The sequence below is a fragment of the Triturus cristatus genome, chromosome 9, assembly GCF_964204655.1.
Source record: "Triturus cristatus chromosome 9, aTriCri1.1, whole genome shotgun sequence".
Classification (NCBI taxonomy): Eukaryota; Metazoa; Chordata; class Amphibia; order Caudata; family Salamandridae; genus Triturus; species Triturus cristatus.
Window position 1 is genome coordinate 723,329,196 of NC_140592.1, and position 25,531 is coordinate 723,354,726.

At 42.5% G+C, this 25,531-nt stretch overlaps 1 protein-coding gene across 2 annotated transcripts in view; it reads right to left on the bottom strand.

Annotated features, from left to right (window-relative positions):
* The window catches only part of ATL3 (atlastin GTPase 3), a 230,404-nt gene extending 205,090 nt beyond the window's left edge, over window positions 1-25,314 (bottom strand). Inside the window, exon 1 of one of the 2 annotated variants that reach the window (XM_085625910.1) lies at window positions 25,114-25,314. The gene's annotated coding sequence lies outside the window, so the exon portion shown is untranslated. The remainder of the gene's footprint in view (window positions 1-25,113) is intronic. The other variant, XM_085625911.1, reaches the window with a different exon arrangement.
* Between the last annotated feature and the right edge of the window lie 217 nt (window positions 25,315-25,531).

A 25,531-nucleotide genomic window follows, 5' to 3' on the forward strand; every position in this document is an offset into this window, starting at 1 on the left:
GCAGCTATGCAAAGCTGAGCAGTACCCACAACGGACCCAGGACCAACATGTCGGATGAGACTGGGTCAGGCCGCAGAGTGCAAATCCCCTTACCCGAGAGCACGCCATGTCGGCAAAATGGTGTTCTCCGGCATCAACCCGTAACCCCTGACACCCCAGCCATCCACCTGGACAGCCCAACACAGATGGTGCACGGCAGTCTCCCGAAAACAGTCACTGGGCATGGCGGAGCACATCAGCGGACCAGGGACCACTCGTCGGGCGTACCAGGGCATGGTCACAAAGCATACCACCCTCCTGCTGGAGTGGGCTTCACCCCCAAGATTGTGGTCTCCCGCGTTTCCCTTCTTAGTTGTTGCGCGGTCTTCGTTGTGTCACCCTGGTCTCAATTGACCACTATGGGAGATCGAGCAATCTTTTCTCTCGATTCCCGATTTGCAGTGGCTAGATGGAGGGGCTTTGCTGGGATTTACGACGAAACGACGATCCTGAGCCCGGTGCTCCCAACAGGAGCTCTTTAGCAGTCGGCCATCTTGCTAGGTGTTTCTCTCTGTAAATGAGGAGAAGCACAACGCCTTCCACACTTGACTCTCTGTGATGGCGGAGTGGTAGTAGAGGTAGGCAGTCTAAGACCTCTTAAGGAGGTTACTGTAAGAGTACTAAGGTTGAGGAATCAATATCCCCCACCCCTCCACCAGTGCAGTAAGATCAATGTCTAGCCCAGTAGTTCTCTTCAGGGAAAACATAAGTACTTTATTACACAGAAACATAGAATTCCGCAACACATTCAGTAATGCATGAATACCCGATTCACGGATGAGAGTCTCTGTACTTTCATTGTCCTCCTTCTCTGACATCTAATCTAAATATCCTTCCACCTGTCCCTTTGTGGGTCCTCCCACTTCTCTTGGTTACCCTATACTCAGTTTCAGAGTTCGAAATAAGGTTTATAGGTGCCCTCTCATCAGACAATCCTAGCGTAGCTAAAACTTTCTAGTCAACAAAACCTATAATAGGTATTACAAATATAACGAGTATGACGAATGAGGTGTTTTTGTTATTAATTAATCCCATGTGCTCCCATTCCCCCCACCCTACACCCCCCTTGGAGAACACACAGTATCTTCCCTTTCATGTATTCTGGCCAAGCCACCTTTCAGACCTGGCCTTTGTCTGTGATGATGCGCTGCCCAGCAGGACAGTCTCCTGGTGTAGTGCCTACCATGGAATACAAAGAGATTTGAGCAGCCTCCAACCAGCTTTGTATGCCCCTCCTCACAGAGATCAAGATGAGAGATTAGTATCTGTGACCCTTCAAAGGACTCCTTTTTCCTAACAGGTACTGCAGGCCTCACCTTGAACCCCCTCCAATCTACCCAACAGTAGCTGCAGTCAGAGTATCGGGAAGGGCCCTGGCACTTCTATATAAAAAAAAGCCTGCTGCTTTCCTCACTATAGCATCTAGTGTTCCATCCCTGCACACTAGAAGTTTCCAGCAATAAACATTTTTTTCTGTGGTGTATAGAAATGGAACCCCCCAGGCCTGTAGCATCTGTGCTTGGCAGTATGAATCTTAGCACGCACATGTACAGTGCATGGGATGTCAGCGTTCACCACTCCAGGTTGATCAAGAGCAGCAGAACTTTATATGAATGGGTCTGTAAGTGAGCATACACATCTCATAGGTAAAAAAGTCCTCTCACTATAATTCACCTACTGTGGTATGCTGCCTCCACTGCATTCCACTCATGAAACCAGCAACATGGATGGTAGTCCTCTGTCTCTATAAGGGTGCACTTGACGAGCCCCTCCTGCTTCAGGACAAGATCCAGAACCTACATCCTCAACGGCCAACCTAGATCAATGTACACACACACACACACACGATTAGTGTGTGGCATAACCGAAAATCAGGATCACAAGTATAAGCAGTTTGAGCACGAGGGCAGGCGATAAGACTGTACATTATGCAGAGGACATTCCTGTCCCAAAAAACAGCAAGTGCAACACGTGAACATCTGCTTGTTATGTCACGTATTGTGCATATATCCTTGCTATCAAAGGAATCGGAGAAGATCACAAGCATGAATGAGTTGGATGGATCGACAATATCCGGCTTGGAGATTTCCGACATAAGGAACTGTGCATCAAGAGAAATAAATCAGCGGCAATCCAAGATATCTTTTAAGTGAAGGAAAGTGACTAGGTCAACAGATGGGGACGCAGACTAACTTGCTGAAATTAAGATCTGGTAAAGCTGACAACTAGGCAGATGTAAAAGCTGGACATGCTAAAGAGCCAGCCCAATATTGACAGCAAGCAAGATAAACTGTAAGACCAGATGGACCAGTTCAAGGAAAGATCGGTAACGTGTTCAACTCAGTACAATTGGGGGTCACATCTGGTAGATTCCTTAAGCCCCAAAAGAATAAGGGCACTTTTGGAGAAATGGGGAACTGGCTGGTGACACACCTCCACTCTAGAAAGCTATAGTCTGTTAGTAAGGTATTGTTGGTAGTCAAACAAACCTGCCGAGGACCACTTATTTGCAGATGATGAAAAAGCGGAGGCCCGTCCTTGTACCATGAAATCAGTATCAGCCACCAAATTCTAAGGTTTTTATATAAAATGATCTGAGCGCTGGACTCAATGTTGGCACAAAGTTGAAGAACTGCTGGTCTTGGTTGTTGATCTTTCGATTAAGCACTTCACAGGAGAGGTGGTGTTTTTTTCTTTACACTGACTTCATATTTTTTTTTCAGTGCGTTTTAATTAATTAAACAACAAATAAGCCCAAAACTGCCAACCAAAATGTGAGAGGAAGGCAATAAGGCGTACCACATGACTAGGTGTTTATACGCAAATAAGGTTGACAAGTTTTTGTTATGGAAAAAAAGGTTGAGCAGTCATAGATTCACATCAAAATAACTTAGCAAACCTTACCTCACCAGTTGAAATCTACAACAAACTATGATAGTGTCACGTGCCCTGCGGCAAAAAAAATAATTGGGAAGTACTCAGACTGTGAACTTGAAAGACCGTGGGAGAAAGTTTTCTACCAATTAGAAAGAAAACACATTTTTACCTGAAAAATATACGTTTCATCCTGTTTTCCAAAACCTTAACCCATAGAGCCAATGATGTAATGTATCATTACGATAAGTTAAAACCTTGAATTGATGTGGTCTATTTGTGATGATCCTGTAACCTTGAAAAGTCAATTTAAAAACAAAATATGAATTTGTTATATGGACTTTAATTTTATATTAATTCTACACAGTGCATCTTCAACACATTTTCTCATGGTGTAGAAGGGATGTATGGAACATACAAGTGTTTCCTCTGAAAATATGAGCTCCAATCCCTACCACAAATGATGTAAAGCTCCATCAAACAGATTTCAAAAGAAGACACGTCCTTTTGTTAATATCCTTGATCAGTAAAGCAACAAAAAACAAAAGCATGTCCAAATAGTGGCAAGTCCACTGAAAAAGACTGCATGCAGCATGCAGATGGCATACGTCCGTACGTGAGAGAACCCCAAGATAGAAGGAAAGACTTGAGGTGATCTTCAATTTAAAGATTACGTGTGATAATGCTTGCTTGCTTGCCCAATGATAAATAGTGCAAATGTGAAGAAGTCCCCCCCCCCCCCCCTTTGATATAGGTTAAAGACAAGTTTAAATACTTAAAGATAGAGGATTACTTCAGAGACCAAGTTACAATAACTTAAAACATTGATAGCCTTCTGGAACTCAATCAAGTACCAGCTAAAATTACCCAAGTAGGTGAAGGGCAGGATTGCCCTAATGATACTTCCAAGACATCTAAACAACTTATGAAAGACAATCTACCTACATAATGTGTGAAGGCCCCAGTCATAAGTACTCTCTTGTGGGAGCAAGGAAAGGAACACCACCAGCTACACCAAGCTTTAACCACCTTAGTGGAGAGGAGACTTGAGGTCAAGTTAGAATTCTACTCCTTGCTACGCAACTCTAATTTCCTGGCCAGTGATTGGTTTATTCAATCGCCCAGACTCTTTCTACTGTTCTCATTGTATTGTACTGTAATGTAGTTATATAGCACTTCATGCCACTGCAAATACTCTGAAGTACATTTGCAAACAGGTAACACTGTATTTCATGAGTGTGCTTTCATTGAAGTGGGTTTCTGCTGTGGCCTAGGTCTTGGGTTTACCATTTTCAGGGTTCAGATCTGTAGAATTACAGTGGGCATTTATCAGTGTTTTTGCAAAATCCTAAACACATAAATACACCAGTGGGTAACAGGGTTTATACACTTCAGCACCACAACAATTTGACACTGTTTTTGCTGCGTTTATAAACAAATGTTGCATTTCAAAACAGTTTTTGGCTTGTAGATCCACCCAACCGGAGCTCCTTTCCGTCTCCCTGGGCCTTATTCACAAAGGTAAACTTAAACGTTTTGTGCAAAGTTACTTTTTTGTGCTGATATTCACAAATTACGAGTGTAGATTTTATCTGTATAATCTTTAAGATTGTGGAGAACACCGCACATTAAAAAACAGACAGGACAGTCACTGCTCGTAAAAAATGCTACACGTAAAACTACACTTGTAGTTTCTGAAAAGCAAAAATATAGTAAACTCACACCAACAGTATAAGTTTACCTTTGTGAATAAGTCCCTCTATGAGGTCCCTTTTCTACAGACCCTCTTTACTGAAGCTCTTCTTTCAGTGATTTAGCCCAGATGTTACACACAGTTCTCTCGGGAACAGGGGTGATGGCCAAAGCAACGGTTTCAGAAAAGGGGGCAAAGAGGAAAGGCAAAGGAGGTTTCTACAGTTAGGAAGTCTCCAGCGATCCACAACCATTATTCGGACTAGATTTGAATATGTTGCCTTGTTATTATAGAACAGCATTTCCAGCAAAACCATTTGAAAAATTGGGCCCGATTCACAAGCGGAGATTTGGTGGTAAACTGGGTTTAAAACCAAATTTACCTTACTTACACTTGCCATTAATTCACAAAGGCATTTGTGGAAGGTGTACACTCGTTTAAGTGTTCTCAGTGCCTGTTAAGCTCACTCAGGCGGTGACAAGGGTGTAATACAAGAAGCAGTTAGCCTTGGAAGTTTATGAATGCTCTCAAAAAAGATTTTGTCTACCTTCGAAAACTCCTCTCTTTCCCCTTTGCACCCTGGAAAGCGCTTGGGATGGATTCTAGGCACAGGTGACATAACTGCTCTTCCATGGTGGGAAGGCAAACAGCTCACCCAATAGTTGCTGGGACATGGGGGGGGGGGGGGGGGGGGGAGTACTTTCTTCACAGTGAAAACTATTTTCACTGTGTAGAAAAAAAGATGTGCATTTGCAAAGGGGATCCTATTCACCCTGTGGGAAGTTCTCTGCTAGGGCGAATTCTGCACAGTAGGAATACCATCAAGATGGGAACGTGAGACGATCTTCGTAGCAGCATACATGGAACTTGTGTCTGGCACAGTTCTCCATGCATATTCCTGCAAATGTTGTTGATTTTCATAAAGTTTGAAATCTGAATATGTGGATCTATGCCTTTCTTTTATAGTTTGTCGGTTTTACCAGCACAGTAGGACTGCTCTCACATACACCTGTGCTAAGAATGGTGTATCTCCTGGTATTCGTTTAGTGAAGCGCTTACTCTGAAACTTGGAGACACATGCTCTATTGGGTCACATTTTTACTTGACTCTACTACTGTAGTTCAACAGGCCAGCAGTCATGTTTCTCGGCCTCTGAAAGATATTCAGATTTGAAACTAACATGCAACATGTGATTTTAAACTTAGTCAGAAGAGATATTCTAGACTGCATATTGCTATTTTATTGCCTTAACTCTGGCTGTACATATATTATACAAATCTGCATCTGAAAAATGCTCACCTCAGCGAGAGAAAGATAATTAATCACTGGTGCTTTGCTGGCCATATGCCCCTCGCATGGCACCAGGGATCATTAGGGCTTTTTTTGTAGCACTGTGACCAGTAAAGGCGACGTGGGGCATTAATGATGTGAAAATGCAGCAGTACCTACACTTAGGCTTACTTTTAGATGATACATCTTACAATTATACATCCACTGAGATGTGATTTTATTCCACTTATCAGTTGTGCAAATGTAGCATGGCTGGACGGTGTGCTTTGTTTAACCTCAAATACCTGTCCGCGGATAACCTGAATACTGATCATCTACCCCCCAGCTGTGCATGAAACTCATGGGCCCTCCAGCCATTCCTACTTTCCCGATTAATTATGTACACCAAGACCTTTTTGTGGTGTTAGAAAGGCAGCAGTTTATTCACATCATAGGTTGGTGTACTGGTCATGATGGCATTGGTCATCAATATGCTAATTTCTGGCTTATCTTAGACTACAACATAAGGTATTTTCATAAAGGGTTATATGGTGTGCATCCTATAATTTATTGCATATTAATAACCATAACTTGCCTAAACCTACCATGCATCCTCATACGAGTCATAAGTTCTCTTCAAGGTTGTCATAAATCGCTCTCAAGCTGTCGTGACAACTCAACTTTTGTCACTTACTGGGTACAGCGGGTCATGGCTTCAACTTGCTACAGAATATCTGGCGTTAATAGCCCCGTGGCCATGCCTGGGCTGCAAGTGCCGTGTCCGCCCAGTACTGACCATTTCTCACCCCTTTGTCTGCACTCCGGTATCCCTGCTGCAAGGCATCCCAAGCACCATGTTCGGGCAATTGCACTGGTCTCAGGAGCCCCAGCCATAAGGCATCCCAAGGACCTTGTTCAGGCAATTGCCCTATTACGTCCTTAAGTGAAGATTATTTCTTGTTAAACCTGGCGAATCCCCGCCCCTTGTCACACTACGGCTGCGACGCCTGCCTTCTCTGGCGTGGGTGGGTTTGATCAATTTCCTCCGGCGACAAAGCTGGGGACTGCTTATCTCGGTCGCCTTTTAGGCCGTGCTTGCGACCACGCCCCTCTATCTTGATTGGGCCATTTGAACCCAAACATCCTGGCTCACGCACTGGCCTTTTCCTAGGCGCACTCTTGTGCCCTGTTGCTGCTGTGCCCTTTGTCTGCTGCCCAAGGAGAGGGGGGGTGGGTGGTTCGCCGCCCTCCCTCTAGTGTCAGCTGCGCCTCTCTGTCAGCGGCAATGAAGGAAGCCATTTAATGGTGTCCTGCCTGTGAAGGATAATAAGGGCCATCCGACGTCCCTTTGGAGAGCAGCTCCACATGGAGAAAATCTGAGCAATTTGCCAGTCCCTAGTTCTGTGGTGTCTTTTGTGTGTAATAGATGGGAGCTCTGCCGGTGATCCTTTGGCTAACCAGTCGACAGAAAGAAACAAAAAAAATCCAACAAAAAAACAATACATACATACACACACACACACACACACACACACACACACAGTAGGGAGGTTTCTAGACGCTCCTCGACTCAAAAATGGTTTGCTCGGAGGCCAAAAAAAGTACATAATTGTATCATGCATTTCCTTTCCTAGAACAAATTGGACCAGTTTAAAAAATACACCAACGTTAATTTCAGAAAACAAAACCAGACACAATGGACTGCCCACCATAAATGTACTTTCTACTCAGCGTAGCTCTCCGAGATTTAGAATGGAGTCAGAAAGGATTCTTCCTGTCTTGACACCTGAGCTAGAAGAGATACAGCATCCCCTCACACCAATAAACAGCCCCATACCCGATACAGTGTTCTTGTCCCTCGCACACTAAAATCGGTTACTGGAGCCAGAGAGGCTGCAAAGAATTACCCTTTGGCTACGAGGTACCCTTCTTGGCCCTCTCAATTTCCTTTTAGGCATGGTCGGAGACTGAGTCATACATTCACACGTTTTGTTTACTGGACACTCACTTAACCATAGCTCCCACTGGTCATAATCCTCCCCAGTTATACACCACGCACGCTGTTGACAGCATAGCAAGGTGACTGCCCTCAGGCAGGGTACTCTGGAGTTATGCGGTCCTTAAAAGTATCTGTTCTTGAGGCATATTTATTGCGCTTTCGAAACCTCATCTCTAAATGGGACTGAGCGGACATATTACATTCTAAACAAGGGAGCACTGACATTTTCTATCCAGGCAGCTCTAAAAAAGGAAAGCAAAGGCCTACTTAAAATGTAAAATTGCATAAAAATATAAAAAGCTTTTATTTACAAACACATTGTCACAGGAGTCACAAGTGCAACTTTTAAGTGGCTGCCTGCACATTGACTCCATCATGTGGCAAAACACAGTAACAGCAGGCATTAGAATGTGGAAAAAACTGTTCATTTAGATTTAAACGGAATCGGAAAATGTTTAAACTGTGGGTACCTAACTGTCTTTCTCAGTTGAAACAGAGATCCAGATATCCTACCCATGTCACAAATGTTACGATACTGTGCGTTGACCACAACTGTGCCCTTGTCGCGATTGGTCACTATGCCTTTTGTGAGTATTAAGGCACAAAGAGTTGGAGATGAGTCACATACCTGAAAGGCTGTAGCGCATGGATGGTGAGGTAATAATAATAATACTAATAATAATAATAATAATAAGCAAGCTTATAAAGCGCATTGGCTACACTCACTTGTGTGTCCCCGCGCTGCAGCCCACAAACTCGTCTGGCGCAGTAACGTGATATAGCTTAGAGATGAACCTATATGTGAAAGAGCAAGTTTTTAATTTTTTCCGAAAGAGCCTTTCCGATGGTTCTTTCCGGAGAGTGAGAAAGAGGATATTCCAATGCTTAGCGGCCAAGTAGCGGAAAGATCGACCACCCATTGTCGCTCTTTTGATAATCGGAATCTTGACATGTCCAGTCCCCAAAGACCTCAAGTCCTGGGTTGGAGTGTAGGGGGACAGCAGACTGTGTAGATAGCTAGGCCCGTTTCCCTGCAGAATGCGGTGACTGACACACAAGGCTTTAAAAAGTATTCTCTCCTTTACCGGGAGCCAATGTAGGGCAGCGAGGGCATTCCTAGAGGAAGCTCTCCTGGGAAGCATCATAACAAGGTGAGCCGCCGCGTTCTGAATGCATTGAAGTCTCTGCAGACACTTGCCACTAGCTCCTAGATATAAAACATTCCTGTAGTCCAGGCGGGAAGTTACCAGCGCATGGACTAGGGTTTTCCTGGCTACCACGGGAAGCATATCTAAGGTCTTCCGAAGCCCTTTCATTATTCCAAAGCACTTACCGGCCACAATTCTAGTGTGGTTATCAAAGGAGAGCTTGGAGTCCAGCCACATCCCCAAGTTCTTAACCTGATTACTGGGGGAGGGGGTAGGGCCCAGGGTCTGCGGCCACCAAGAAGAGGACCACATCGAGGGAGCTTTACCCAAGATTGGAACCTCCGTTTTGCTGCCATTTAGCTTTAAGCAGTTACTTGACATCCAGGATGCCAACTCCTGTAGACAAGTGGAAAAATTGGTGGCTGCCTCTTCATGAGATTGTGACAGTGGAAACACCAATTGCGTGTCGTCCGTATATGACATGACACTAATGCCATATTTTACAACAATCTCCGCCAGAGGGACGATATATAGGTTAAAAAGAGTAGGGCTTAGTATAGAGCCTTGGGGGACCACTTGAGCCGGTGCAATACTTTTAGAATTAGAAGGTTGTTGGGACACTTGAAAGCTTCGATCATGTAAAAAGGATCCCAGCCACTCCAGGGACAGTCTATCCAGCCCGCCTTTCCTGAGGCGCTGTAGGAGTAGTGGGTGGGCTACGGTGTTGAATGCGGCACGGAGGTCCAGAAGGACCAGAGCCACCATCTGGCCTTCATCTACTTGTCTTCGTATGGTTTCTGTTGACAGAAGCAGTGCTGACTCAGTAGAGTAAGTTGCTCGGAAACCCGATTGTGTAGGGTGCAATAAACTGTGATGGTTAATGTGGGCCGTCAGTTGAGAATTGACCACTTTTTCAGCTATTTTAGCAAAATATGTCAGGAGTGAGACCGGTCGAAGGTTCTCCAACTGACTCGCACACACACACGGCTTTTTCTTAATGGGAACAACAACCGCTTCTTTCCACCTTTTTGAGACCACACCTGATTCAAAAGAGAATTTAAGGAGATGCCTAATATAGGGGACTAGGATCTCCATGCCTTCCCTCAAAACTTAAGGAATAGTAGGGTCCCTAGGTGAGCCGGATTTAATGCTTAAGGCAATGGCTTTGAGGTCGTTACAGGAGGGGAGGTCAAATCTGGAGAGGCAGTGTGCCTCCTCCACGTTGATCCGCCCCTCCCTCTCCGAACTCCCATTACGTGCCTCATCCGGTAAGGTAGTATAAATCCTTGCTACCTTCTCTGCGAAGAAGTCTGCTATGAAATTGCAAGAATCCACAGAGCTGCTGTTGGAAGCCGTAGTTCTGGCTAGTGACGATATGCCCTTAAAAATTGTAAAAAGTTCTCTGGAAGAGTTTTCAGCTTGCTCTATCCTTGCATTGTAGTAGGCGGCACGAGTTTTTCTTATGAGTGAGTGATAGTGTTTTAGACTAGTTTTGTAATCTGCCTTCCTGTGCTCTGAAAAATCTTTTCTCCATATTCGTTCCAAACGTTTGCAGGAAGTCTTAGCTCTCCTGAGTTCTTCATTGAACCATGGGACAGATTGCAACTGTATCCTCGGCGCACTAGAGGACCATGGGGCTACTCTGTCTAGAGCCTCAGTAATCTGTTCCTCTAGTGCGCTACAGGATGTCTCAACATCATTGCCTCACGGTGGCCCGCCCTGTTGAAGGGCGCGAATAAAGTTGCCTGCTGAGAACCTAGCCCATTTCCTATGCAGTCTCCCTGCGCCTGGCATTTTAGGCATTGGGGTATCAGGGCGCTAAAGGGGACCAAATAGTGATCACTGCGTTAGGGTGTTTAATTATTAGATCCCCCCCAATTGGCAAAAATTTGATCTAGTAGGTGGCCCAGATGGTGAGTCAGGAAAGAAGATTGCAATACCAGCTGTAAAGCGGCCAGTTCCTGACAGAGCTCTTGCGCTCCAGAATTAGCCTGATCATCAAAATGTAGGTTCATGTCTCCCAACACAAGCACTTTAGTGTACCGAAGTGCCGGTTGTATCACCTGTTCCCTTAGGCTAGATGCAAACTGGGAGATGGGACCTGGTGGTCTGTAAATTAAAAGGCCTTTTATGACATAATTTGCGGCAGCTGTGATTATAAAAAAGCCTGCTTCGCTGGCATCGATGTTCGCCAGTTCGAAGGTGCAATGTACCGATAGCTTATGAATAATGGCTATCCCACCCCCCCCTGTTTTTTTGACGATCCAGTCTGGCAATCCCATAGTTCAGAGGGAGAGCCTCAAGGATCTCGGGTGCAGAATCCTCGTTCAGTCAGGTTTTGGTGAGAAACATGACATCTGGCTGACTGTCAACAAGATAGTCGTGGATTTCATACTTGTGCTTGTTGAGGGATCTGCAATTGACCAGTATTAGCTTAAACTTCTGCTCTATCCCGGTCTGCTTCAAGTTTGCCTCCAATGTATAAGGGCAGTGACTGCAATTCTGAAGTGTGGATCCCATCGGTATACTGTGCTTACATTGTTCTGGGATGAGGGGGGACATAGCGTATGTAGCTGCTCCGAGGTGTATTTGTGAGTTGCTACTAAATGGGCAGGGGTTCTGGCCCCAGGCCCCGGAAGGGGGCAGATGGGCTTGTCTTCGGCGCGCCAGCTGCGCGCCCGCCGCACGTCTGCTCAGGCATGCGCATTAAGTAGGGGTCTCCCGTCTCCATGCTAGACCGCTAACTGCAGCTCGGACCGGGAATCGGAAATGCTTCACCCCCCTTCCATGCCCTCTGTTCAATCGACACTAATAGCCGCGACAGACCGGGGCAGGAAGAATACTCTGCACCAGGCAATTAGCAGAGATCTAAAACAGTGAGTTAGAACACTTTTAAAAGCTGTACCTTTAATACCACTTAAAATCAAAAATCAGTGCAAAGTCAGTGAAAGAGAGATTGTTATTATTATTTTTTTTTTTTTAAGCGCTTACAAAGCATTCGCGTTACCGCCACAAACGGGTCTCAGCAGATACTGCCACTAGCTGCCTTTCGCCTCACATCTTCGCCGCAGGTTTAAGATTGACTATGTAGAAAGAGTTTAGTGTCATGCTTGTATGAAAAAAATTCTCATGTTGTGCCGGGGCTACCATGTGGTAGTTGTATTTATGACTGTAGCGAAGCAAAGACGAACAAGTGATGTATGAGATGGTGGTCATGCCCACATTTATTGATTGACTTGACGATTACTAGGTCTATATTATGGTTTGTATGATCCTGAGCTCTGTTGTCATGGAATCAACTGTTTTAATCACATGGTTGTGGCCTGAAATTCCACAGGAAACCAGAATAGGCTAATGTTACAGAAAAATATATTCTATACAATGATAAAAACTCATTATGGCCAAACACAATTCAATAAGGCATCTTAGTGTGACGGAGACATGAAATTGCTAAAAAAAAAATCAGAGCTCTATGCAAAAGTACATAAACACACATTTCAGAAAATCCGAGCAGCCAACTGGATAAGTAGCATATTGGCCTGTATTATTTACCATAAAAGACACGTTTTAAACACAATTACAAAAAGAGAAAATGATACACAGAACTCCAAAGCATCCACTAGCACTGCCTCAGTAACAGGTCCATTTAAGTAGCAACATAATTGGACATTTCCCCAAGAACGATTGCTTCCATTGTCGCTGCCTGGATAGGAAAAAGGTACCCTTCTCACAAAGTTGAGACATTCCCAAACCCACCCGATTGAAGATAACAATCATTTCAAGAGAATAGACCAGACTATGAACCGGAGCCCATAAGAATATGTAAGAATGATAGCAAGAATCAGAAAAATGTGCACGATAGTGTTCTTTAGGTTAACTGTCTTGTCACATTAAAAACGCTTACCGTTTCTAAAGCAGCCAACTAGTGCTAACGAAGCTACAGCCTCTAAAGCAGCCAACCAGCACCGTAGTGTCCAATGAAATAAATGGCCAAATTACTAAAAAAAAATAAACAGTACGAAAACATTTACATAAGTGTAATTTGTCAGGTTTTTTTTAATGGAGTATGATGAAATCAAAAATTCAATTAAAAGTTACATTTTTAAGAAATTATAAGTTTGAAAAATATAGTAAAGCTAGTTAATCATTAGAACTCGGTGTCACTTGGCTTTGTGGCAACTCTAAACTCGCCAAAGAAACCCTTGGTAAGCCACCTTGCATAGGAACACTGCATGCACACAATAATTAGCAAAGAGATATGTGGTATGAGTAAAGGAAGAAAATGAGGAGCTTCTCCCATCCACCAACACAAGTTCAAATGAGGGAATGCGTAGGCACTATGGGATATATTGCAACAGCTAAGAGAAATCTAAGATGGAGGTCAACAAAGAATGAATTAATGGCAAGAGGACAACTCCCTGCACAAAAGGTACATAAAGGTTTGGGGCTATTGTGCTGGAGGGCTTTTAAGAGACAGACTGGATGAGCAAAACTGTGAATAATCGCAAAATAGCAGATATTTTTAAATGAGAATAAAAACTGGCCGAACTTAAGGAACTGTCAATCAAAATGTACGTCTGCTAGATACCTAAATAGTAGAAGCTATAGGACAATTTATGAGTGGTTGGCCCCGGACAGTCACTAAGGAAGCATATTATGGTCGAAGGGAGCCATTTCTTCCGATTTGAGTAATAGTACCTACTTTTAATAGGTACACGAATGTCACCTGTGCTGCTATAAGAAATATTTCATTTAATTCCATACATTTCAAATGTTGTGAAGCATGTTAACACTTTCCACTTTGCTTTAAAAAAGGTGCCCATCCAGGTCAGAGGGAAACGATGTGAAAACTGCTTAGGATCGAAAATACAGCAAGGCAAGCGGCCTTTAACTCTTGCTGAGAATTACGAATCCACTAACCATTGTTCACTATGCCAAAACAGTAATTATCCATATGCCAACTTTACAAAGCTGCTACATGAGTCGTTTCTCCATTAGTGCTCATTATATGAAAACTCTGAAAAAGAGAGGCAATTAACAGCAGAACAGTGGGCCTGTATCGTGCACTAAATAAGGCAATAAACTTCTATTTTTTTTTTTAATAGGAATATTTGCATAAATTGGGCACAGGGCCATTAAAATGTGAGTCTACAGACAACTACGCAAACAAGTCTAAATGGAAAATAACTCAAAGCAGCTTTGAAATATTTGGACTGATAATCTAGTAACACTATGTGTGTGAGAAAACAATGCTGTTAAAATTCCACAAGTAAATAATGTAATTTTCCCAGGGGCCACAAAGTTTGGTCTGGATGTGACCGAGACCTGCATTGATGCCAGCGGTCATAGCACAAGCTCCCAAGGAGGAATGGTAGATTCTCTTAATCCCTGTACTGTGTGGCAGTCACCTCATGTGCCACACGGTGCAGGGATTAACCTATGGTGGAGGCCTTGGAGGAACGGTGGACCTGCTAGAGGCCCTCAAAGACGCTTTCCGACAGGCTTTCCATCAGGGCCGGACTGGCCACAGTGGGCACCAGGCATTTTACCAGTGGTCCTGAAGGATGGGGGCCGTTTTAGATACAGGGAGGCAGTTTTGCAGCAGTGCTGTAATAATGGCCCCCTGTACCAAAAGCAGTGTTTTCCACGTGCAGCGCCACTACCCCCCCAGCAGCCCCTCCCCCTTCCACATCCGGTCCGACTCAATGCTAGGGCCGGTTTGCATTCTCAGTACGGCCCTGCTTTCCATGTCGGAAAGCCCAACATGTAAAGCCTGTCGGAAAACGACATCGTAATCCCAATTGCGGAAACACCATCTTTAGGAATTACGGTGGGGCCTCCGACTGGCCGGCAGGTTTAAGTAATCCAACCTCGACGCCGGCATTGTAATGCAGCGGTCGAAAGTGAAATCAAACATGTCGGTCGGAAAGCATCCGACTGACCTCAAAATAGGGCCCCTATTGTCTGAATTGCACAATGTTAAACCAAAAACTTGGGTTTAATCCTGGCTTCTCCACTTAACCAAACTGCGAGCCTAGGCAATTATTTTATTTCACTTTCCCTCCTGTTGCATATGAGGACCTTGAAATACATGACTTCAGGATGTGTGCTGTACAAAACCTTCTCTTGTGTTTGATTTAATAAATGATAACGCTGTTCATATACAATAGGAACATTAGCCATCCAAAGAGTGCACATAACAACTGACTTGCCTCTTAGTTCACCATTGGCATTGTTGTCAGGGTGGAGGGAAGAATGACGGTTTCTGAATTCATGTTTGAAAACTATCACTATTAAAAATATGCTTCTCTATGCTTTGCAATAATATAATGTACTAAGGTGAAATGATTCTGAGTGTTAATAAAATACACTCTGAATTTTGAACAGACTTTACTATGGTTTTACACTTTTGCTGCAAGTTGTCTTTAAAAATGAAGGGGTTTCTAAAGCTAAGTGGTGAAGGACTCCCTAATTTTTTCCTTTCCTTAACTTCAATTAGCCGTTAAATATACCCTTTTCTGTTCATTTAGCATATTTTTTATGTCATTGAGACCAGGGGAGGGGGGCGCGCAGGTAAAGATCAGGGCTGCATGTTGTCCCGGGGTCGTACTTTGAGTATCAAGGCTCTACATGTCTACACAGATTTGTAGGACAAACATACGTGTAGTAATCCAAATAATCACAAATGTGTTAAGGATTCGTCTAAAGATCAATGCAAGGAAAGAACTTTCCTCAAGCCCTCCGTTTCCGATTTGTAGTTATGTATTTCAAATTACATGGTCTAGGTGTAAAAATACAATGATAGTGCAGAAGGCTCAGTGCAAAAGAAAGCGGAAATAAGTATATACAAAGTAATAAAAACCCTATACCAATTCCTTGGTTGAATTCAGAATTCACAATGATACGGAGCCCCTTATGCATTGCACAGGTTATCCCAATATGAAGACTTTGGAATATTATTTCCCACCTCCCTTATTTATAACCGAGGGTGCAGGTAGTTAGTTTTCCCTCCAGACTTTATTTTTATATTCTTACATAACTATTTGCCACTGCTGGCTTCACCCGACTCAATTTTTGAACTATTTCCTTACTGTTTGCCCACGTTTGTGTTGAATGGGCAAGCAAAACCCTGTGATGGTTTTCTCCCACTGAACGATGGCTAGTTTTGCAGTGTTGAAAATAGATATTGAAAACAGTTAATGTAATTGTATCAAATTAATCATACTCAAATCTCGAAGTTCCTACTATAAAAAGTGGCTACCGCTTTCTCATAATCGCCACACAGTTGCTTCTTTTTGCATCATGTTTGACATTTTAGTTTTTAGCAGCACCCAGCAAAATGTCCACAAGTTGCTGCACAGTAAAGGTAACACAAATCGACGTTCTGCAAAGACATTGGCCACTTACTGAGCAATTTTAATGGTTTGTTTGCGATATAGTGACACTGATAACCGTTGATAATATGCCTTTGCATAACCCATGGTCAGTCAACAGAATGGCACCACGTGGTTTTCAGCAGTACAATGTTTTTACTTGTCATCACAGACCGGTGACATTTCAGATAGGCTTATTTTAAAATGTCAATTTTCGAAAGAAATTTATTTTGAAAGCCGGAATTCATTCCGTGTGCCAAAATGTGAATCCCCAAAACACAGACATGTACATTTGTCCCACAAAATTCATTCTGTAGTAAAAGTACACATTGTGTGCATCTCTCCAAATGTCAGCATGTTATTTTCTGCAAGAATCTTTGTGTCATATTTTCAGGCAATTTGGTAAAGTTTTAGGAACACCTTCAATGGGTCTCTTAAAATTCCACTACTTCCTTCTCAAAAAATTATTTTTAGTTTTTCCAATCTCATTTAGCTTTTTAGGAAATCTTACTGCTGTCCACCAGGTTTAATCTCTTCAAACTGCTGTAACGATTATCCTTGAAAATATAAGCGTATATGTAACCATACAAAGAAAGCGCTTATAAATTGCTCTTGGGCTGGTATCTTACCTCGGCTCGCCTGTCCCACATGATGAGGGATGAGTGACAGTTGTTGGCGGGATGTGGGGCTCGAGGCACATATATCCATATGTGGTAGGAATGCCCTGTGGTAACCAATTTGTGGAAGCAGGTGTTCCACCAAATCTCTGAGATCCTGCAGGGAGTGAGCGAGGTGGGGGGGGGGAGAGGAAGGTGTTGCTGGACTGATCACTCATGTTGAGAATATGCTTGTACGGAATCATTTTTATCCATTTCTTTTGCGTGGTTCACCCTGGGTTCATCACCCGTACTCAATAGATGTAATAATATTCCTGTGTCAAATTATGTATCACATTGCTCACTTCTGGTGGAGAAACATTATTTTTGTATGTGTATTTCTGTTTACCTTTTATTTTGAAGAAGAAAAACAAAACTTATTGTACATTTTACCTCTGCGCGGTACTTTAAGTAGGGCAGAAAATGTAATTGGGGAGGTGGAGGGGCTTTTGATGGAGATTCCCCACAAAGCACAACATGGAACTTTACTTACATATGTGGCCTAGTATGGACATTTTTCTTCGGGCTACTGAAAGCACTGCAGTGTCATACTAATGGCAGGTTGTGCAGTATGAGCATGCCAATAATAGAACTAGGGACACGGACCTTTCAAAGAGGACCATCATTTTGTGCTTGTATTCTTATCTTTCCTTTACAGAAAGATTAAACTAATTAACAAAATAGAAGCCTTGATGGTATCGTAGCTTACATATTATTGTACTGTGCTTGGCGTACGCTGTTTTGTAGTCATCTTGCCGACAGAGAAATCCAGAAGTCTTGTATATATAAATGGGAAAGTGTATTAATTTCTGTTAATTGCAATAATAATAATAATAATAATAATGAGCTCCAATTATTTCGGGCATTATTTTGCGTGTTTAAGAAAACAAATGATTAACCAGTAGCCAAATCAAAGATATTCCCTTTAACGACTTGAGCAAAATAGAAACTTTTTGGAGTCCTGCAGGGATTCAGCCATGCCTTGCAGGGTACAAGCAGGTGCATGTAAAGGGCAAATAACCTCTTAAATTAGTATATCAGGATTAGAACATATGGACTGCAGGCTATTCAAGGATCTCTCCAACAAAAACCCATACCCACAAAGATCTCTTGGTTTGAAAGCTAGGACCTGCGGGCTACACAGAGCTCTGAGACAGATGTATCAATAAACCACAAGAAACAATTTAGACAGTGTTCTGTTCGGAACAGAGTGGTAATTGTTAATCTAAACGTAACTCTAGAATTAAACACAATCTTACACATAATGTCCATTCTCACGTTCATCCAATTTTTCTTGCCTGGCTTAAAGGCAAGACACAGCATATCTTGGAGAACTTTCTAATTGTTTCATTTTGTTACGTTTTCTTTTAGAAACAGGTTGCATTTTTAAAACAGCTTGAGAAAATATACTGGTTCAATACCTCTGCCCATCTCCGAGTTGACTCGAGAAATGGGCCAGAGCATGTATGTTATTATGTTGCAGCAGTACTACAAGAAATCAAGATAGAAACAGATCTAGTGCAAAAGATTGTTGCTCTGCTAAGGACAGGATCCGCTGTTTTTTCAGGTTGTTGAAATTCATTAGTGCAGCAATGGCGCAGTGATTGTTGTTTTCCGCAAATCAGTGATTCCCTTTCTTGCAACATGAACCACACTATTTCCAGTGCGACAGCTCAATGAATAAAACACTGGCACTGAGATATGAAGCATATGATGATTTTCAATCACAGGAATGCTGACTCAGCCCTCCATCTTTAGGGGAACTATTAAATTAGTAACAACATGTTTTTTATAAAGTGCTTTAGATGTGAGAAGTACTATATGAAGTGCTATATAAAAGTCCCCCCCCCCCCCTGATAACCAGAGGTGAAGCAGGCATTCCCATTGCAGTCCCCTTCCATGCCTGGGAGTGTCTCAGTGTAGAATCAGAGGCGCCGCTTTGAGCTTCATGTCTACGGTGTAGAGGATGCTGTGCTAGTGTAAACTGTACTTCTGATAACCAGAGATAAATCATGCAAGGAAGCAGGATTCTTGGGGTATTCAATACATATCCAAAAGGACGGGTTGCAAGCCAGATTTTTATGGTGTCCACAGAAGAAACATCAATGAACAATGAATCTAAATGGAAATAGTTTCTATCAGTGGAGTTCAAATATGTCCAGGTCTAGTACTATTTTCATGGCTAACCAGTAACATAAAAGATTAAATCTGAATAGCTATTTCCTCTTGGACCTTTATCTGGACAACATGATTTACATTGTCAGTGGTTAGGCTGCATACCACTGGAGCACAGTCGCGGCCGGCATGGTTAACGGGTGGGGCTCAAAGGGATGGGAGGTGGGGGGGGGAGAAATCTCCATCGTGGAGGGAAGGGAGAAAAAAAATAATTTACCTTGCTGCATCTAATCTCTGCTCCTGGTCTCCTGCTTCAGACACAGGAAACAGGCAGCCAGGCTCCCTCCCGTAAGCAAATCACAACGCTGCAGCTTGTGATTGGTCTGGGCGCCATGACACGGTGCTCAGCCAGGGGCTGGAGGGGTGGGCATGTTCTCCATGCAGGCTTTAATGCAAAATGCATGGAGAAGGGGAAAGTGTGCATGACTTATTTGGGCTGCCCGAGAGGGCCGACCAAACAGTCATTGCGCTCTTAGGAGTGGGCAAACTGCTCCTCCACTGCCCTGCTCACAGAGCAGCCCCGAGCAAAGCTGCACTAAAGTTATAAAATGATAATAACTGAAAGTTATTATCATTTTATGTTTTTGCATCTCACACTGCTTGAAAGCAGTGGGGCGACGCCACTGCTGGAGCAGCTAACTACTTCAGAAAGCACATCCATTGCTGCACTTTTTCGATGGCAAGCTCATCATATTCATCCGCACCTTTCCTTATACCTGCAAACTCACACTCTCTCTCACCAACCTGCGTCCAAAACTATTCAACTTTATGGATTCAGGGTCATGTGTGTCAGAAGGTCATTGCTGCCTCTTCCACTTTTCTAATGTTAAATATATTCTATGCAGCTCCAGGAGCTAATCGCAACATTTCATAACATCATCTTCACAGGCTGTGATTTCTTGCAGCATCAGGATCAACATTTGCAGTTAGAGAATGTTATTTTACCTTGTAAAGGCAGAATAAACTGTTGGTAATTTGGAGAGTATGATGCTGCACTGAGAAGGTTGAAAGAAATGAAAAAAAAAAATAAAGCAGCAGATCAATGCTTTCAATAAATGGCTATACTGCGGTTGCTGTAGACCTACAACAATTGTTTGCAATCCCTGCCTTTCCATGTCAGCATCTCCTTGCCCGACCCACTTTTTACTTAGGAATACCTGGGCTGCAGCATGTCTCTCCAGAATTGCACAAAACACTAAATGTGAGCGTTCTGAAACTGGTCACGGTACGGCAGAGGTGTAACCACACCATTCTATAAGTAGCCTTCACAACGCTCCAGATATGATTACAACCTTGGATAAAAAAATCCTGTAGCGGGACTCCAGTAAAGGAGAGCACTCCATATGGGACCTACAGAGCTGGACATATTGCCTCAGAGGCGGTCTCCAAAACTTGACAAATTATTCTAAATGTGGGCTCCAATACTGAAAACAACACACCAGAAGAGGACCTCCAGACTGGAACACAAAATGTTGGAGGTAGCCTTTAAAACTGTAGATATTTTCCAGAACATGCATGGAAAATTGGACATCTAACTTACGTTGATGCTTATAACTTGTGACAGTTCCCAAAAAGAACCTTCCAAAACTTGACACAACATTCCAAATGTGGCCTCCACAACTGGACACAGTGCTTAAAATGTGTACGCTGACAGCACCCATTACTAAAATGATGCACTGACAACTATTCATAATATTTCAGACGAGTTTCAAAAGGAGTGACTGGAAATATCCATACGGTACACAGGTAGCACAATGTATCTCTCCCTCTGCTCTGACAGGCATCAAAAACTATACACAACCAATCGCTATAAGGAGTCAAATTTCATTAGGGCAAGCTATTTTTAGGGCCAACTGGCCCGTTCTGGCAAGAGAGCTTGAGCTGGCAAAGTACAGGTGTTCTGTTCATTCAGAAAGTGAATGAGCAATAAAGATGCCTTTAAATCTTGTTTTTATCTTGTCACATTTGCTGTGTGTTCATAGACAGACGTCAAATGTCAGCTTATGCCTTCTTACAAAATGCTGTTTATTTTATCCTAAAGATTGGAGATTTCTTTCTATAACTGCAAAGTTAGAAGATTTTGTAAAGTGCAATTGTGCTGAGGTACAGAAGGTGTGAACCCAACCATTTTAGGATGTCTGTTTTTTTTCTAACACAAATTATACAGATTATGAATGAACAGTACAAATGTTTCAAAATATATCAGCAAAGCACATTTTTTGTAGCTCAGAAGTGTGATGCAAATGAGATTTTAAGAGGATCAAAACAAATCAGAACACTTGACTTGGTGATGTGCAGATGATAAATATTTGCAGAAACCCAATTTGTAAACATTATTTGTATGCTACATTGTTTTGTCAGTAAAACTGCATGTCAGTGGTACATTTTGTGGCGATTTCAATGGAAATTATGCATACTGTAAATGACAGTGCGCTACCACATTGTGGCTTAATAATATACTTATTATATGTGAGAGTTTTTAAACATGAACTAAGAAACCTTTCTGACCTTGCCCTAATAACAATGCTGTTAGTGAACTAAAAGGCAAGTCAGGGGTCATGTAAACTCTATGCATGGATTATTATACATGGAAGAAAAGTTTGGTTTATTAAATTAAACAAGAGTTTTTTGTATGGGATAATGAAGAAAAAGATAGGTAGGTGAAATATATATTTGCCCAGGATCACACAATTTGAAGCCAGTTTATGGGACGAGAGCATTACAGTTAGGCTGAATAAATTATTCAAGCTACTAGACATGCAGGTCTGGTAAACAATTTCAGATTTTTTCCAAGACCCGCTGAGACAATTTTTCTCTCCAGATAGCCCATTTGTGTTGTCAAATATTTCTACAGTAAGTAAAGTTCACACTGCTGCTGCCTGTACTATAACGGTCCTGTTTCTCGAAGGTAAATTTGAACTGCTTCTGCACCTGTTCTTTTTATGTGGTGAAGGAAGTTGTAAATGCTTATCTGCATGCTGTATCAGCGATGGAACTGCAGGGCCACTTGAATTATGTAATTGTGCTGCAAAGGCATTTTCTCCACTATCTAATGTATAAATTGCAGAAAGTGCAACATGGGGTGCAGAGCAGTGGCAGAACATCTGTGTTCACCTTTCAATTAATGATCGCTATATGCAGCTGTTAAATTGGTACCAAAAAGGCGAATTTATTTTCCAGGCAGTCCAGCATGGCAAGGTGACTCAACAATAAAATAATATGACAACTGTATAGGACGACCACCTCACTCCAGATCATTGTAGGCACTGTCTCCAGACCTGAACTGTTCAGATGTGTTAGTCTAACTACACCCATGCAAAGTGCCACTCATCAAGGGTTAGACTAAAGCATTCTGGGAATTTCAGCACATTACCGCAAGATTCCAGAATGCTAATGCAAATCAGCTGATCGAGCTGACTAAGTGTTTACTTTCTAACTGTTTGATTGCAGCCTCTTCCACTTGTTGTTTTCCATCTGGTGAAGTGTAGTGATGGGACAGCCTTCGAGTGTGCCCGAGGCCCTGATTTGATCTCTACTGTGTTTTATCTTCCTTGAAAGCACTGCGATTGGTGCTGTCTAATCCCATGCTACGTGTTGGTGCAGCCACTTCCTCCCCCAAGAACATCAGTAGCTTATGCTGAATACCGTTGCTGTCTTCGAGTCATTATAATATAAAACATAACATGTGTATTTGTAAAAGCGCATGTTCACCACGAAAGGCATCTTGGCGCTGAATAACATGCTTGTTACCCAACTCAATTTTACTAATTTTATTGACCTTAGGAGGATGATTGGTGAGAGAACCCGCCAGGATTTGAACCTGTGACCATGAGGTCAAACACAGGCCCCTACAGTGAATACATTAGATCTTGATTCACCCGCATTTAAAAAAAATCAGAACCTCTGTATTGGCATTCATACTGTCCTTGCCCTCTTCCCGAGTCTGTCCGAGACACGTTTTTCAGAGGGAAAGGACACACTGCTTTGAATTGTTGAGAGAATTCATCCGTGAAAAAGCCGGTGGGTTGCAAACATTGCCCTCCAATATGGACCTCTTTCTCATCTACTGAGTTGCCTATTGTGCACGACAGGCCAGTAGTATTATCTCATGTGTCCTGCTGTTTTGTGAAAAGTCGATATGCTGTCGAAAACTTGACACGGGTAAACAATTCCGTGACTAAATTCTTATCAGTCCCCCCAAAAAAAATCAGATCTCCTACGTTCAAAAGTAACTCGGAATTATCATTGTATTCATTTACCATGTTTTATAAAGTCCTTCAATATACTCTTTAGTCCGAGGTTTGACATCTGACGTATTGTTTAGCTAGGACGGCTCTAAAACTATATAATTGTAATCAACATTAAAGTTACCTCACATAGATTTGCAAAATGTGCACCACTAACCTACAAGATTGTAGACACACTCTAACAAAATGTATCAAGTCTGAACAATTTACAAAACTGTTGATTTTCAAGCACGAACCTCAAACCATTTAAGACTATTCAAATAACTTGAGTGTTCGCATAATTTCAGTTTCAGCTCATTTTCCACGTTTCTCAAGAGACTATTCTAAACCTGGACCATTCTATATTAAATATACACTATTATTTATCAAACAAAAAATATGAATATTTATCTTCACCAGGATTTTCCTTCATGGTTTTCATCAGAAATATGTTTTACACATAGTGGCCCACACAAAGCATGGAATGTCACACATAAGTGCATTTAAACTATGGTAATGTCACACATAAGCAACTTGAAACTTGGCAGATATTTAATTTGTCAATGAAAGCACAGTAGATCTATGGCACTAAGAATGCATTACGTGATCACACAAAAGTTCAGGGCTGGAAACGATATCGGAATGATATGGGATGATTTGCTCACCAGACGCGCTGGAAGTAGGGGGTGCTGTAGCACCCATAACAACCATGCTTGAGTTCAGAAGATGAATTAGCAATAAAGATTCCTGTAATTTTGTTTTTTGTCCTGGCACAGTTTAAGTGTGTTCAAAGACAGAATTCAAATGTCAGGCTATGTCTTCTGACAAATTGCTACTTATTTTTTTTATAAAAAGGAGATTGGTTTTTACTTTTCTCAAAGCGCAAAGCTAGAGCATTTCGTAAGGTGCACTATCCGAAAATCCTGCTGGAGTGGAGACACCAACACAGCTCTTAAGTTTACCAGTTGAATGTGTGACTACTAACTCAGTACAGTTTTCATTGTATGCTAGGTTTTGTAGTTCTGGGATGCACATTCATTTATAAATTATGAATACAGATGCAAGGATGCAAAAAACAGGACAGAATTACCTACTCTTGAAAGGACCTGTGACATTTGAGAGCTCTGCTGACAACAGTGAGCTATCCTCCCAGTAAGGACATTTTAACTGCCAAATACATAAACTAAAAATGCCCTTTAGTCAAACTGAAAAAAGCCACCGCTCACATAGTACTTCGAATATATAGATAAGAGAAGCTGCGGCTGTTTTTTCATTTACTGATGATGCACCGTTTCACTGCCCAAACTCGGAGCTCCCATCCTTCCCAGGTCAAAGAGGGACTATTTTGTTTATTGTATTTCCTTGGTTCCAGGGGCTTGCAGTCGTCTGCGTGCACCATTACATAATTTCAAGTCTCAGAAGGCAAGGAAAGGCGTAAACAGGGCTAATAACAACGTAAAACACTAAAAACCTATTTTATCTTTATCCGTGATCTTCAAAGAAACAAAACCGGACGAGCCGAGACCAAAATCAGGGCCCATTTTGGTTCTCTGCCAGTATTGCAAACTCCAGTTCCGATCCAAATTAAGTCTTCTTCCGACACCATGCGTGCTCTCCAATCCTCTACAGTCCGAGGTGGAGTTACCGACCGCGGAACTTACCTCCTGTCTTGAAAAGAAAGGTCTGAAAACTTCGGTTACGGTTGCCTCTTCCTTGCCTTCGACTTTAAAACTACTTCAAAAGGAGAAGGCACGCCGATCCTATGGGAAAGCTACTTTGCACAAACTGACAGGCTAAGAGGCGGTACTTGGAGAAGCTGTTGAGTGTGAGCCGCCATAGAGCTTTCAATTGGTTATGAAAGTGAGTGACGTACCCAGTCAGAATACACGCTCCGCAGCCACCACGGAAGTGTCAGTCTGCGCAACCCCGGAAGAATTGTAGCGAGCGACCGCCAATGTAGTTACGAACTTCAGGTAGTACCATAGAGTTCATTAAAGCACTAGAATGTTGCCTTTGCTCCATCTTCAGCGTGGTACCTACGGCTCGAGGAAACTAGCTGTAAATCTTATATGTGTTTTT